At 45.5% G+C, this 16,065-nt stretch overlaps 1 non-coding gene across 1 annotated transcript; it reads left to right on the forward strand.

The window, feature by feature from the left end:
- Positions 1-2,990: 2,990 nt before the first annotated feature.
- Positions 2,991-3,062, forward strand: trnae-cuc (transfer RNA glutamic acid (anticodon CUC)). The gene has a single exon. It is a non-coding gene; the product is annotated as a tRNA-Glu (tRNA).
- The last annotated feature ends 13,003 nt before the right edge of the window (positions 3,063-16,065 follow it).

Here is a 16,065-nt window from a genome sequence, read left to right on the forward strand (position 1 = left end):
TGGAATTAGAGGAGAATGAAGGATGAACTGTTCGACTGAGCAGAGACAGTCCAGACACGTCCCCTTGTTTAAGAGGCCGGGAGATTCTCTGGACATGAACTGATCTGAGACATTGAAAGAATTCTCTGCACATCAGGAATTCAAACCCCTTCTCGGCCCGGGACCAATGAGAAAATTCGGGAAGACGCAATCCACTAAAAGGCTCGGAGGGCGATGACCCCGGTGTAGAAGGGCTAGTTCCTCGTGACATGGATGTGCCTGCAGATGGTGGGATCAGACTGTCCCCATGTCTCCATAATGAATGCCCCAGGCTTTATTATGGAAAAGTAAAACTGATAGAAGACAATGGTAATTCTGGGCGGGGCAGGTTGATTTATGAATTGAGTAGTAGCTTCCTCAAGGAGACGGTGCGAGAGCGGCCGGGGCCTGTTTCTGTGGCGCAATTGGTCATCGCGTTCGGCTTTTAACCGAAAGGCTGCTGGTTCCAGACCACCCAGAAATGGAGTGTTTGTTGTTCTCGCTCCTACCGCTTTCTTGGTTACGAAGGTCCGCGTTTTTAACGGCGTCAGGAAAATGTTTCCCAAACGGAAATCTTCTCCACTGCGGAAGCACAGAGGGGTTTCTGAATTGATTGAATTTCTTACATAAAGGACTGCGGATGCTGAGAGTCCGAGACAGAAAGAGGAACTATGGAGAAAGTCAGCAGGTTTGGCTGTACCTGGATGAGAAAAAACGTGTTCTGAAATGTCGTCTCTGACTCTCTTTCCAGAGATGCTGCCTGACCTGCTGAGTTGCTCCTGCAATATCTGTCTTTGTTTCTAACTGAACGTCCATTTCGTCTTTCGGGATGAAACACCCAGACTCGCCATTTGCAGATATTTAACCCTTTCGAAACCTGTGAAGTGATTGGATTCAAACAAACTCTGCAATGATTCACTCTTTCTCAGCTCCACAGGCAGAGAGTCCTGGGAAATGAAGCTGTCAGTGTGGTTCTGTATTGGTGGACCGAGAGGTGAATGCGATGGACATGAAATCCATTGCAGGTTCCCCACGCAGGTGTGAACCCTGCCGACTACAGTTGAGAACTGTCGTCAAAAGGAAAGGGAGATTGCTCCACGTTTTTTTTAAAGATGCAAATCAGTGGAGGGGTTGAAATATTCAATCATATTGGGACTTGTCGGGAATCTGCAACCCACTGCCTGTCAGGGTGGAACAAGCAGATACCCACAGAGCTGGTTTTGAGTCTGTGAGCCAAGTGTTTGGAAATGAGACGAGAACAGTGAGGGGCGTGAAGTCGTGATCGAAATGAAGCAGGCACCTGAGGATGAATTTTATTTGCCAGTGAAAGATCCTGCTTCACAAAGTTGGGAGTATGGAAGGGAAGCAGCGACGGTGATTATCTTTGGCTGTTCCTCTTATGACTATTCCCATTGTTGCGCATGTCCGTGTTAACGTCAGAATTCTGCAGCATGGCGGCGTCAGGTACGCACAGTGCCAGGGGCGCAATGGATGACGCATCTGACTCCACCTACCTGTTTGAAATGCAGCTCACAGCTTCTTCAAACACCCCAATTAATCTTTCTCATTGTCCTGAAGCCGGCATAAGGTTTGAATTCCTGATCTGCAGGAACGAGACTCTTTTCACTGTCTCGCGTCAGTAAGAGTCCCTGAGAACATCAGAGTCCCGTCACAGCGCTGTCAGAGGAGGGGAAGCTGAAAGAGCCCCACACGCTGCTCACGGGCACATTTCACTTTCCCCAACTCACCGCCCCAACCACTGCGGCTCCTGGGAGTGGAAAGGGAACAAACATCAAAACCCAATCTCATATTTGTGAATCTTCCGAAAATAAGAAAACTGTTCATCCCTTCGGATCTTTCATCCTGGGCTGAATGTAAATGGCTGCCCAGTCAGGGACGATTCGTTTTGGTTGAAAAAATCTTCGTTATCTCATCCAAGCATTTCTTGCCACAGAGAACTGTGCGGCAGAGTTCATGTATATATTTCCTTATATGGTATTTTGTAAATAACATTCGTTTGCTGGTTGTTTGTATCGGGTATTTCAGGAACATTAGCCGCTCTTCAAGTGTGTTGGTAGGTTTGTGGGCCACCATGATGCTGAGAGGTTTGAGTTGTCTGGACATCATTTAACAGATGTATTTAATATAAGGTCACGTGGCTAGGGTTTCTGCACACGCTGTGTCTGCTTGTGTCAATTTGTTGATGAGAAATCGGCCTACTGGGTTTATTGGGTCGGCAAAAGTGAGGACTGCAGATGCTGGAAGCCAGAGTTTAGATCAGAATGGAGCTGGAAAAGCACAGCCGGCCAGACAGCTTCCGAGGAGCAGGAAAATCGACGTTTCGGGCAAAAGCCCTTCATCAGGAATAGAGGTAGGACGCCTCCAGGGTGGAGAGATAAATTGGGTGTGGGGGGGTGTGCTGGGGCGAAGGTAGCAAAGAGTAAAATAGCTGAATGGTGGTGGGGATTGAGGTGACAGGTCAGAGAGGAGGGTTTAGCGGATAGGTGGGAAGGGAGATTGGCAAGTAGGACAGGTCATGAGGTCAGTGCTGAGCTGGAAGGTTGGAACTGAGGTAAGGTGGGGGGAGGGGAAATGAGGAAACTGGTGAAGTCCACATTGATGCCGTGGGGTTGAAGTGTTCCGAGGCGGAAGATGAGGTGTCCTTCCTCCAGGCGTCGGGTGGGGAGGGAGTGGCGGTGAAGGCGGCCCAGGACCTGCATGTCCTCGGCATAGTGGGAGGGGGGTTTCAAATGTTGGGCAATAGAGCGATGGGGTTGATTGGTGCTGGTGTCCCGGAGATGTGACTTGACTCTCCAGTCTCTCCAATGTTGTGAAGATCGCATCGGGAAGAATGGGTACAAAAAATTACATTGGTGGATGAGCGTGTGAAAGTCTTCATACTACCACAGCCTGGGTTCGATTCCTGGGCAGCGAAACAATTTTCAGTAGAGCTACGAATATGCATCCGTGTCTCCCTGGTGTTCTAGTGGTTAGGATTCGGCGCTCTCACCGCCGCGGCCCGGGTTCGATTCCCGGTCAGGGAAGCAATCTTTAGCGTCTCGATTTGCCACCCATTCTTCTTAAATGCGCTGTACAGTTATTTATTGATCTTCATAGTTCCTGGGTGCTGCAGTGTGTAGTGGCTCGTTGAAATAGTGTCCTGATTCAGATGTGTTTTTATGTGTAGTGATGATTGCTTCTGTCGTTAAGTACTTGGTTTGCGTGCGATGTTTTCCTGTAGACGCTGTTTTGAATTTACCATTGACTGTTCGCTCTACTGTGACATCTAGAAATGGCACTTTGTTGTTGTTCTCCTCTTTTGAGAATTTTATGCCCGTAAGGATATTGTTGATGGTGTTGCAGGTTTCCTCTAATTTGTTTCATTTTTGATGACAAAAGTGTCATCGCTGTAGCGGACCCAAAGTTTGGGTTGGATCATTGGAAGGGCTGTTTGTTCGAGTCTCTGCATTATTGCTTCTGCTGGGAATCCTGATACTGGTGGTTTCATGGGTGTTTCGTTGATTTGTTTGTAGGGCTTGTTACTGAATATGAAGTGGGTGGTAAGGCACCCTTCCACCAAGTTGACAGTGCTAGCTTTGCTGATGAAGATGGTGCTGTGTTTGTGTCTTTGGTTCTTCGAGTAGTGTCTCCAGTTTTCTTTGGCCACGTTGATGTGAATGGATGTGAACAGAGCTGTGATGTCAAAGGACAACATTATTCCATCCTCTTCTATCTTGGTGTCTTTGGTGTTCAGGAATTCTTGGATGGAGTAAATGGAGTGGCGTGAATCTGCGACTTGGTGTTTTAGTCTTCAGTGGAGGCCTTTGACTAGTCTGTATTTTGGTGTTCCAAGTGGTGAGACAATGGGCCTGAGGGGAGCTCCTGGTTTGAAGAGGAGGAGAACAGCAACAAAGTGCCATTTTTAGATGTCACAGTAGAGCGAACAGTCAATGGGGAACTTCAAACGAGCATCCACCGGAAAACAACACACACAAACCAAATACTTAAACACAGAAGCAATCACCCCAACACCCACAAACGAAGCTGCATCAGGACATTATTTCATTGAGCCACTACACACTGCAGCACAGAGAAACTACGAAGAGCACAAGAGAAATACGTATATAGTGTATTTAAGGAGAACGGGTACCCAATAAACCCAGTCCGCCGATTTCTCATTGATGCTTCCAAGCTGACTGTCAAAAATTCGGTTCGTCCCTCCATTCTTTCCTGTTTGTTTATTGTGGGTTTTGAAAGCTTTTGCAATCCTCTGACTGAGTATTGGAGTTGGGACGTTATGTTGTGGCTGTACAGGACATTGGTTAGACCACCTTTGGAATATTGTGTGCAATTCTGGTCTCCCTCCTATCAGAAGGATATTGTGAAATTTGAAAGGGTTCTGAAGCACCAATGGGTCCACAGAGGGGAAGGGGCCCTTCTACTGCCCTGAGTGTGGGAAGGCCTTCAGTGATTACTCTGCCCTGCTGACGCACCAGTTGGTCCACACCGTGGAAGGCTGTTCTCCGGCCCCAAGTGCGAGATGTCCTTCAGCAGTTCTTCCCACCTGCTGAGACACCAGTGGGTCCACCCTGAGGAGAGGCTGTTCTTCTGACCCGAGTGCAGGAAGGGCTTTGCTCTTTCCTCCGACCTGCTGGCCCATTGGTGGGTCCACATGGGGGAGAGTTAGTTCAGTTGCCCTAAGTGCAGGAAGGCCTTCAGCAATTCCTCAGCCCTGCTGAGGCACCAGTCCGTTCACACCAGGGAGAAGCCGTTCTCCTGGCCCAAGTGTGGGAAGGGCTTTTCCCGCTCCTCCACACTGCTGAAGCACAAGCTGATCTACACGGGTGGTGGGAGGGAGAGGCCATTCTGCTGCCCTGAGTGCGGGAAGGCCTTCAGGAATTCCTCCGCCATGCTGAAGTAACAGGGTGTCCACACCGGGAGAGGCCCTTCAACTGGCCCGAGTGTGGGAAGAGGTTCATGTTTTCCTGCAACTTGCGGAAGCACCAGCGTGGGCACCAGCGCTACCAGCAATCAGATCCCACCCGTGACGCTGCCTTGAGTCACACCCCAGGACTGAACCTCCTGCCAGTTCTGACAGTGGATGCAGTGGGAGAGTAGGTGGGCTGTGTTTGTTTTCTGCTGGACTGCAATTGTCTCCCCCACCCTCCACAATCACAACCCCATGATGGCACAGGGTTAGCACTGCAGCGTAATGGCACCAGGAACCCAGAAATAATTCCACCCTTGGGGGTCTGTGTGCTATTTATGGAGTGTAGGAAAATGGATCTGACTGGGTTACTCTTCGCAAGATCAGTGCAGACGTGTTGGGCTGAAAGACCTGTTTCCACATTGCTGAAGTTCAACCATCCTATGAGCTTTGCTTTCAGTGGACAATGCTGCTCATTGAGCCAGGGACTACACGTTGCCAATGAAATGATCCAGAGAAACCTAAGACCGCAAGAACATCAGAGCAGAAGTTAGGCCATTCAGCCCGTCGAGTCTACTCTGCCATTCGTTAGTGACAAAGTAGTGCAGATGAGATTAGGTACAGTGTGGAAACAGGCCATTTGTCCCAACAAGCCCACACCGAGCCTCCGAAGAGTAGCCCATCCAGACCCATTTACCTCTGACTAATGTACCTAACTCTATGGGCAATTAAGCATGGCCACTACACATGACCTGCACATCTTTGGTTTATGGAAGAAAACAGGATCGCCGAAAGAAAACCCACGCAGAAACTGGGAGAATATGCAAACTCCTCACAGACAGGCGCCCAAGGGTGGAATCAAAGCTGGGTCCCCGGCGCTGTGAGGCTGCAGTGGTAACCACTGAGCCCCTACATATTGCACTCCGAAATAAGCAAGCAGGAGGTTGGGAAAATACAGCAAGCCAAGCAGCACCAGGATGTGGAGTAGTCAGCGTTTTGAGTATTAACCCTTCTTCAGGACTGAAACGTTGACTTTTCTATGAGAAACGATTTACAGGAATGTTGCTGGGGGTTGGAGGATTTGAGCTACAGGGAGAGGCTGAATCGGCTGGGGCTGTTTTCACTGCAGGATCGGAGGCAGAGGAGTGACCTAATAGAGGTTACAAAATCATGAGGGGCATGGACAGGGTAACAGACAAGGTCTTTTCCCTGGGGAGGGGCAGTCCAGAACTAGAGGGCATAGGTTTAAGGTAAGAGGCGAAATATATGAAAGGGACAACTTCTTCATGCAGATAGTGGGAAATATATGAAATGAGCTGCCAGAGTACATGGGTCAGATGCTGTCAAATGGGACTCGATTAATTTAGGATATCAGGTCAGCATGGACAAGTTGGACCAAAGGGTCTGTTTCCATGCTGTTCGTGTCTCTGACTAGTGGTCCTGATGCAAGTTTAAAATAGAGTCCAAGTAACTTTGAATAGTTCAATCTTGTTGAGCTCACCTCCTCAAATGTTTCAAATGAATCCCTCCAAGCGATACTGTTTAAACATGCTGAGTTGGGCAAAGTATCCCATCAAGTTCAACACAAACCCAGAGGTGAAGAAGTCAGAACACCAAGGGGACCAAAACTGATCACAATATTCCAGGTGCAGCCTCATCAACGTCCAGTATAACTACAACATAACTTGCCAACATCGAAACTCAATTCCCTAATTGATGAAGGCCAGTGTGCTGAAACCTTTCTTCACTGCCTTGTGTACCGGTGTAATCAGAACATAGGACTTACTTTAAACTAATGCACAATCCAGCTGCTTGGAGCCCAAAAAGCAGAGTAGTGCTGCGTGAGTGTGCTGGGCAGATAACCCAGAGGTCGACGGGTCAAAACCGTGTGATGCTATTGCTCAATGTCTCCGTAAGCTGCTTTCATTTGCAAAGATGCTCTGTTCTGTATCTTGCCTTTGCATCTGCTTCCCAAATCTTCTCCAGTGGAGGATTGGCAGTGCCAACAATCCCCCGGAGCTGGAGGAAGGTCCGAGCTTCAAAAAGCGGTGGGTAAGGCTGGAGGTTGGATTTTCTCAAGGCTTGTATCTATTAACTTATTCAAATGGTACCAACTGTATGGTGCTATGGTTTACATTAAAACTGGAGGATCATATCAGAGTGTTTATATTTAGCAGTGGTAGTTCATAAAATGCACTCCCTGGAGGAGCACCCTCTATGATGCTGCATTTCTTGCCTTATGCCCTTCCCCCATTTCTTATCTCCCATCTTGATTTTATATTTTTTTTGGTCAAATTAATTTCATATTAATCAGTCTTGGTATTCACTGTGTGCTATTAATTTGTTTGTTCGAATATTGTAAGTCAAAATTAATGCTGTAATTTCATATCTGATGTCAGAGTTTGACATTGAATATGCAGGTGTGAATACCAGTAAGTTGTGAAAATACATCAAGAACTTGTGGTTTTTTAACAAAAAGGGCAGTTCACTGATATTCATGGCATTGTCTCATTTGGGAGTGATGATTCAAATCTGACCAACAAACCGTTTCACGCAGTCACCCAATTTAATTAAAATTTTATTTAATTTAGTTCAAGAAAATGACTCCGGCAGGCTAAGATTTATGCTATCTATTTATGTCCATTGCTCTCAATATGGATCATCCACATTCGGGAAACTGTACGCCAACTTGCGGAATGTTTCAGGGAACAGCTCTGGAACGGTGAAACTAAACGACCGACCGCCCTTTTGCTGAACACTTTACCTCCCCCTCGCATTCCACCAAGGACATGCAAGTCCTGGGACTCCTCCACTGCCAAACTCTTGCTACCCGACGCTTGTAGGAAAAACACCTCATCTTCTGCCTTGGGACCCTCCAACCACATGGTATCAATGTAGATTTCATCAGTTTCCGCATTTCCTCTCCCCCACCTTGTCCCAGATCCAAACTTCCAATTCGACACCAATCTCTTGACCTGTCATACCTGTCCACCTTGCTTCTGACCTATTTGGACCAACTTCATCTCTGATCTATCACCATCAATCCCTACCTCCATTTATCTATTGCACTCAAAGTTACCTTCCCTCCAGCCCCACTTCCTTCCCATTTATCTCTCAGCCCCCTTGGGGCTTTATTCCTGATGAAGAGCTTATGCTCTAAACCAAGACTGTGATGAAGCAACATCCTCAACAAAAAGGAAATAGCTCCCAAGTCAGATTTCATTCCCTCTTCTGTTTCCCAGTTCTTTCAGAAATAAGAAATGTATTTTTCTTCCACTAGAAAGTGGTCTTCCACTTTGCGCTGTCTGAAGTATTATGCTACACCACTACTTCAGCCACCTTTTAAGAATCCTTCCAACCTGTTTTTCTAACAATTGTGGAGGTGACTAAAAGCAAACATTTCACTCCTCCTCAATGTCCCATTTCTCCTCCTATGAGCCATTTTGTCATGTTGTCTATGTTACAAGCAGCCGAGTGCACTTGGTTTCTGAATTGAAATTTGGCCATTGAAATAATCAGGATTAATATTTATCGATGGCTAGCTGTGTTTGCACTAACTGTAATTATCCACCAATATGATGTATTTTGTTCCACAAAAACTGGAAACAATGATCTGTGTTTAGATTGCAGTCGGATATAGAAAATCATCCCAGCGATCTTCACGTTATTGTAGTTTACTGTGGCCATAACAGCATTGCGTGGCAGTTTGATGTGACTAAAACTTGGATGTAAAGAATGTAGATTGATAAGAAGTCAAAATGGCAGAGTCTCTGGCCACAATCGATCTGTCTGGCTTGATTATATGAGTGGCAGCACTTCAAGAGCAACTTCCACTCCATCACTTCAACCAGCAAGAGGAGATAAGTGTGAACACAACATTCCAACTGTGACATATACGCATTGCTTCGATGTTATTGATCAAAATCCTGGAACTCGCTCCTGAACCTTTATTATAGACCACAACATATTTGTGAAGCAATTTAAGAGGCAGCTCACCATCACTTTTTCAAGGACTGTTTGGGAAGACTTGCTTGCAGAGCCAATGATATGCACATGATGTTGGAGACAGTCAACTCGTATGGATAGATGATTGGCTAATCAATAATACAGGAGGGATAAGGGGCATGTTCAGGATCGCAACTTGTAACTAGTAATGTGCCACAGGGATCAGTGCTGGGGCCAAAATTATTTACAATATGGATATGAATTACTTGGATAAGTAAAGTGAATGTACTCTTGCCAAGACTGCAGTAGAGACAGTTGATTGGAATGCAGGTGGTGAAGATGACATGGAGAGGGATATTGACAGGTTAAGCAAATGAGCAAAACCTTGGCCGATGGAATAGAATGTGGGAAAATGAGGTTGTGTACTTTGCCAGGAGGAAAAGTGCTGAATGTTAAATGGAGAAATCTGCTGAATAGGAGGATTTTTGCAAGCTCGCATCCATGAACACTTTATCCAAGTTCAGTGAGTAATAGGGAAGGCAAATGGGAGGTTGGCCTTTAAATGGCTATAAAAGTAGGGAGGTTATAGTGAACCTATATCAGACACCAATCAGGCCACAACTGAACACTGGGAACAGTTTTAGGCCTTTTAGCAAAGGAAAGATATACTGGCGTTGGATGCAGTCCAGAGAAGGTTGACCAGGATGATATTAGGGATGGAAATAATGTCTTATGAGGAGAAATGAATAGGATGTGCCTGTGGTTAATAGAAGTTAGAAGATTTCAAGGTCACCTTACTGTTACAAATAAGATTCTGAGGAGACGTGACAGGCTAGATGTGGGAAAGTTTACACTTGTGGGTGAGTTTAGAACTAAAGGGAATAACCTGCAAATAAGGGATTGCATGTTTAGGACAGCTGTTGAGCCTGGATTGATAAGTGCATTCAAAAATAAGATTTTTTTTAAAAATCAGAAAGGGAATTGAGGATTATGGGGAAACAGCGGGAAAGTGAAGTTGATGTTTACCAGAACAATAGTGGGAGACAAAGTGCGACATCCCATGAATGAATAAAAGAAAGTATTTAGGAAAAAAATTGTCATTGAAGGGAGATTAGGATCTAGTGATAATGGTTGACCAACCCAGAGATCTAGGTCTTCTGAGAACACAAATTGAAATTCCATTATGGCTGCTGGTGGAATTTATGTTCAACTAATAAAAAGACCTGGAAGTGAAAGTTTCTCTCGGTCCTGGAAACCAGGAGACAGTTATTCACTAAAATAATGAATTGCAGTTAGTGGGGATCAGCAACAAAAGGCAAAATTTCTGGGGAAACGCAGCAGGTCTGGCAGCATCTGTGGAGAGAAAACAGTTAATGTTTTGAAACCAGCCACGTTTTGAAGGACCACTGCACTCAAAAAAGTAACACTGTTGTCTCTTCATAGATGCTACCAGAACTGTTGAGTTTCTCCAGAAACTGTCCTTTTTAGGGCAGGAAATCTACCATTCATGAACCCTGCATGCATGTATGCACGTGCGTGCGCGCGCACACACACACACACAGACACACACACACACACACACACACACACACACACACACACACACACACACCTTGTGACTCTAGACCGACTATAATGTGGTTGACTCTGAACTACCTTCTAGCATGTAGTCACAATTACTCTGTTCAGGGCCATGAGGGACAATGAGCAAATGTTGGATGTGCTCGGAATCATCACATCCCACAAAATATTTTCTCATAACTGAAAAAAACATAGATTAATGAAGGACAGCCAAAGCAAACTGCTTTGGGAAAGTCATGCCCAACTAACATGATTTGCTTGTAGTTATATTTTTTAAACTCCTCTTCAGAGAGGACATTGATTACACCACTGTTGGAATACTGCATGCATTTCTGGACTCCCTGCTATAAGAAGGAGGTTGTGAAACTTGAAAGAGTTCAGAAAACATTTAGAAGGATGATGCCAGGGTTGGAGAGGTTGAGCTACGGGAAGAGGCTGAATCGACTTGGGTCATTTTCCCGGACGTTTTGAAGGGTGAGGGGTGACTTTATAGATGTTTATAAAATCATGAGGGCATGAATAGGGTAAATAGGAAAGGTCTTTTACCTGGGGTGGGAGAGTCCAAAACTAGATTGCATAACTTTAAAGTTATTGGCAAATGGAGTTTAATACAGCTAAGTATGAGGTCTTACATTTTGTATAGTCAAATCAAGTCTGGATTTACATGGTGAATAGTAGGACCTTGAGTGTCGTTGAACAGAGGGATTTTGAAGTTCAGGTTTTGGCACACTGGGTTTCATCAGTGATGGCATTCAATATAAGATACCAAGTTAGAGGAGAGATATGCACCAAATATTAACGTCAACCAACAAGCACCAAATCTGTTTCATATGCAGTATTTTGAACCAAGAGATCTAGGGTTACAGGTTATTAGCTCCTAGAAAATGGAGTCGTGGGTAGACAGGGTGGTGAAGAAGGCTTTTGGCATGCTTGCTTTCATTGGTCAGAGCATTGAGCACAGGAGTTGGGACGTCTTGTTGCAGCTGCCACACATGCTACACAACAGCAATAGGCGTGGTCCTACCCCCCTCTGACGGGCTGTCCCTTTGAATATCTGGGGGGAGATTCAACCCACCTGCCTGTGTTTGGCTCATGTGCCTTCCAACCTTTCTTACTCATGTACTTTTCCAAACAACTTTAAACATTGTAACAATACCTGCATCCACCACTTCCTCTGACAGTTCATTCCACACACGAACCACCTTCAATGTAAAAAACGTTGCCCCCCAGTCCTTTTTAAATCTTCTCCCTCTCATCTTAAAAATAAGCTCCCAAATTTTGAACTCCCCTACCCTTCGGGAAAAGACACTGGTTATTCAACTTATCCTTGTCCCTCATGACTTCATAAACCTCCATAACCTCCACCCTTAACCTTCTACACTCCAGTGAAAAAAGGTCCCAGCCTATGCCGTCGATAAATCATTCCGTCAACATAATAGTTAAAAAAGATGAGCTTTAAGAATTGACTGAAAGGGCAATGAAGATTCAACCAGCTGACAGTGGATCTGAAATCACATGTAGATCAGATCAGGTTCGGACAGCAGGAAGCCAGATACGTTTTTACAACAAACTACAACGATTTCATCATTAGACTCTTAATTCCAGATTTATATTGAAATCAGATTCCAGCACCTACCGTGGCAGGTTTTGAACCCAGGTCCCCAGAACATTACCTGGGTGAATAGTCTGATGACAATAAAGTCGGCCATCGCCTCCCCTGAACACATTGGCATATTGTCTTTAGATGTAACAAAGGATCAAGAGGTTTCAGCAGCTGCTAAGTTATTGATATTACACAAGGGAACATCAGCACTCTCAGTAATGGCACATACTGAAGCCAGGACCCTGTTTCAGAGGTAAGGGCTCGGGAACCATAAGAAATAGGAATTGGAAAATGCCATTCAACCCCTTGAGCCTGCTTCTCCATTCAATAGGATTGTGGCTGATCTGACATTCCCCACATGAACATTCCTGCCCTTTTCCTGTAACTGTTCATCCCCCGACTGATCACGAATCTATCGATCCTAGTTTTAAATGTGACATGAATGCTGTCAACAGAGTTACTGGGATGGGGGGGGGGGGGGGGGGGTGGGCTCAGGTCGAACTTGGGGACTAAAACAATGGCTTCACACTTCACAATATTTAACCAAGGGAATGTTTATAGTTTATAGTTAAACATTCCTGAAGGGCTCATGCCCGAAACGTCGATTCTCCTGCTCCTTGGATGCTGCCCGTCCTGCTGCGCTTTTCCAGCAACACATTTTCAGCTCTGATCTCCAGCATCTGCAGTCCTCACTTTCTCCTGGAGAATCCCATGGAGTCTTACAGAGTGACACAGATGTCGAGCACGGAAAAAGACCATTCGGTCCAACTCGTCCATGCAGCCCAGATATCCGAATCTAATCTAGTCCCATTTGCCAGCACTTGGCCCAAATCCCCATAAAACCTTCCTATTCATATACACATCCCGATGCATTTTAAATGCTGTACTTATACACCCTTCATCACTTACTCCAGCAGCTCATGCCGTACATGCATCACCCGCTGCGTGAAAAGGTTGCCCTTTAAGTCCCTTCTTTATCTTTCCCCTCCCTTCCCTAAAACTATGCCCTCTAGTTCTGGATTCCCCCATCGCAGGGAAAAGAACTTGTCTATTTGCCCTATCCATATTCCTCATGAATATATAAACCTATATAAGATCACCCCTTAACCTCGGACGCTCCAGAGAAAACAGTCTATTCAGCCTCGCCCTATAGCTCAACCCTGGCAACATCCTTGTAAATATTTTCTGCACCATTTCTAGTTTCACAACATCTTTCCGATAGGAAGCAGACCAAATTACATGCAATATTCCAAACGTGGCCTGACCAATGTTCTGTAAAGTGGCAACATGAGCTCCCAACATCTATCCTCGATGCTCTGACCAACAAAGAAAGCACACCAAACACCTTCTTTACTATCCAATCTGCCTGCGTTTCTACTTTTAAGGAACTATCAACCTGAACTCCAAGGTCTCTTTGTTCAGCAACACTTCCAAGGAACTTACCATTAAGTGTAAAAGTCCTGCTCTGATTTGTTTTTCCAAAATGCAGCACCTCATACTTATCTAAATCAACCTCCATCTGCCACTTCTCAGCCCATTGGCCCATCTGATCAAGGTCCCGTTGTAATCTGAGGTAACCTTCTTTGCTGTCTACTACACCGCCAATTTTGGTGTCATCTTCAAACTTACTAAGTATACCTCCTCCGCTTACATACAAATCATTTATATAAATGACAAAAAGTAGCGGACCCAGCATCGATCCTTGTGATACACCATTGGTCACAGGCCTTCAGTTTGAAAAGCAACCCTCCATCACCACCCTCTGTCTTCTGCCTTCGAGCCAGTTCTGTATTCAAATGGCTAGTTGTCCCTGCATGCCACGAGATTAAACCTTGCTCACCAGTCTCCCATGAGGAACCTTGATGAACGCCTTCCGGAAGTCCATATATATCACCTTTCTTAAATAGTGACACCACGTTAGCCACCCTCTCGCCTTCTGGCACCTCACCTGTGACTATTGATGGTACAAATATCTCAGTGAGAGGCCCAGCAATCACTTCCCCAGTTTCCCACAGAGTTCTAGGGTACTCCTGATCAGGTCCTTGCGATTTATCCACTTTTATGCATTTCAAGATATCCAGCAATTTCTCATCTGTAATATGGGCATTTTTTCAACATGTCACCATCTATTTTCTCACATTCTATATCTTCCATGCCGTTCTCCACAGTAAACACTGATGCACCCCACCCTGTTCCCTAACCAACATCTCTGTCTCAGGTTTGCTGTAGTGTTCCAGCGAAGCGCAGCACCAGCAGAACGAAGAGCACCGAATATTTCACTTGGGGACCTTACATCCCTGTGGTCCCAATATCGAATTCAATCATTCTAGGGCCTGAAATCCATAGTATCCTCGTCCCTTCCACACACACTAAAACTTGTTATTACATAGTCTGTCATGACACACTACCTATTCTTAGCCACGAACAGTCGACATTCACCCTCCCACGCAGATCGTTATCAATTCCCTTTCCTGTCCAACAGTTCTTCCCTCGCTTTGGGCTCTGTCCTGATCTATCATTTACTGCATCCGCCTCCCTCCCGCGATATCTCCTGCATATAAACCAACGTTTTCCCAATCACCATCAGTTCTGTGGAAGGGTCACTGGCAACTGCTGTTTTTTTTGTTTCTGATATACAGCATCCACAGTTCTTTCAGCTTTTTATTGAGGTAGAGTAGGAAATTGTTTCGAGAGACAGAAGGAGAGGGGGAAGAGACAGAACAGACATGAACTGTTGATCTCTTATTATTCATAACGTAAAATCATTGCTGTGCGACCACTTCCCTTCAGCATGAATTCCCTTAAGGGGTTGTCCGTGAGTTTGTGGCGCAACGGTAGCGCGTCTAGCTCCCGATCAGATGGTTGCGTGTTCAAATCACGTTACGCTTACTCATATCAGCCTCTTTCATTTCAAATTAAGAAAGGAGTACGTTCACTCCGGCTATCTGCTGAGCCCAATCTTCTTTGCGGAAACTTTCGATCACACGTGAAGCTTTGCTGTTAGTTTGATTTGTGAACACTGTGTCAGGGAGGTGGTGTGCCCATTGTTTGGGTAAATGCTCAGCTCCCCCAGTTCATCACGGGATTTAAACACAGCCGCCTCCCTCTGGGTAGCCGCTTCGTTCAGTTGGTGACAGCGCGGTGTGAATGACATAATATCGATATTTTTACAACATAATCCAGAAACTCCCAGCTTTATGTTTCAATCTATCAGGAGAGTGACAGCGAGTTCAGATAGAAATGTTTCCCATCAACAGCAAATTCTTTCCTCTCACTGGGCACAGTTTTAATTATCTTTATTCAACAGAAGGAGCGGAAACTACAGTCTGGCATCCTCTCTCCAAATTAACGGTGAGCCTGAATTTTATAAACGTTGTCAGTAAAATCCAGTGGCGGACACTGATTTGGTTCAATCGATTTTTTACCAAAGCGTAATTCAGCGAGAGGATGCTGCTGTGTGAAACAGCGTGGGGAATTAATGCAGGGCCTCCTGCGCAAGGAACACACCGCAACTGATGTGTTTCACCTTCACCAGTTTATTCGTATCTCGGAGAAGAGAGGTTTGATGATTCGGCCAGACAGAGAACAGGAGAAGAGCACTCAGACCTTCACAAGCTTGTCACCACAGCTGGGTCATCGTGGTCCGTGTATCAGTATGGGATAGTGAGCTGCATCTTCTGACTGGAAGCACAGCAAATTGGAGTGCTGGTGGGACTATCACACAGGAGAAAACGGCTTCGACCTATCAACTGGAGTGGCTCCCAACGCGCAACTCCGCTCATCTCAACTGAATAACTGTAAACAAATTACTCAGTGATTCAAAGGAATACTCGGTTTTGAATCTGCATTGTGTCATGTATCTTCGAGAATGATGTCAAAACACCTTCATTGCTGTGATGGAGTATCCTGTTGGGCAGAATATATCCGTTGTCAAATTTCCTACGTTCTGTTGGTCCAACTCCGATTTCACTCAGAATCACAAAATGTGTGA

This window comes from Chiloscyllium plagiosum, unplaced genomic scaffold (genome assembly GCF_037043375.1).
Source record: "Chiloscyllium plagiosum isolate Xiang-an unplaced genomic scaffold, Cpla_swu_hap1 HiC_scaffold_27, whole genome shotgun sequence".
NCBI lineage: Eukaryota > Metazoa > Chordata > Chondrichthyes > Orectolobiformes > Hemiscylliidae > Chiloscyllium > Chiloscyllium plagiosum.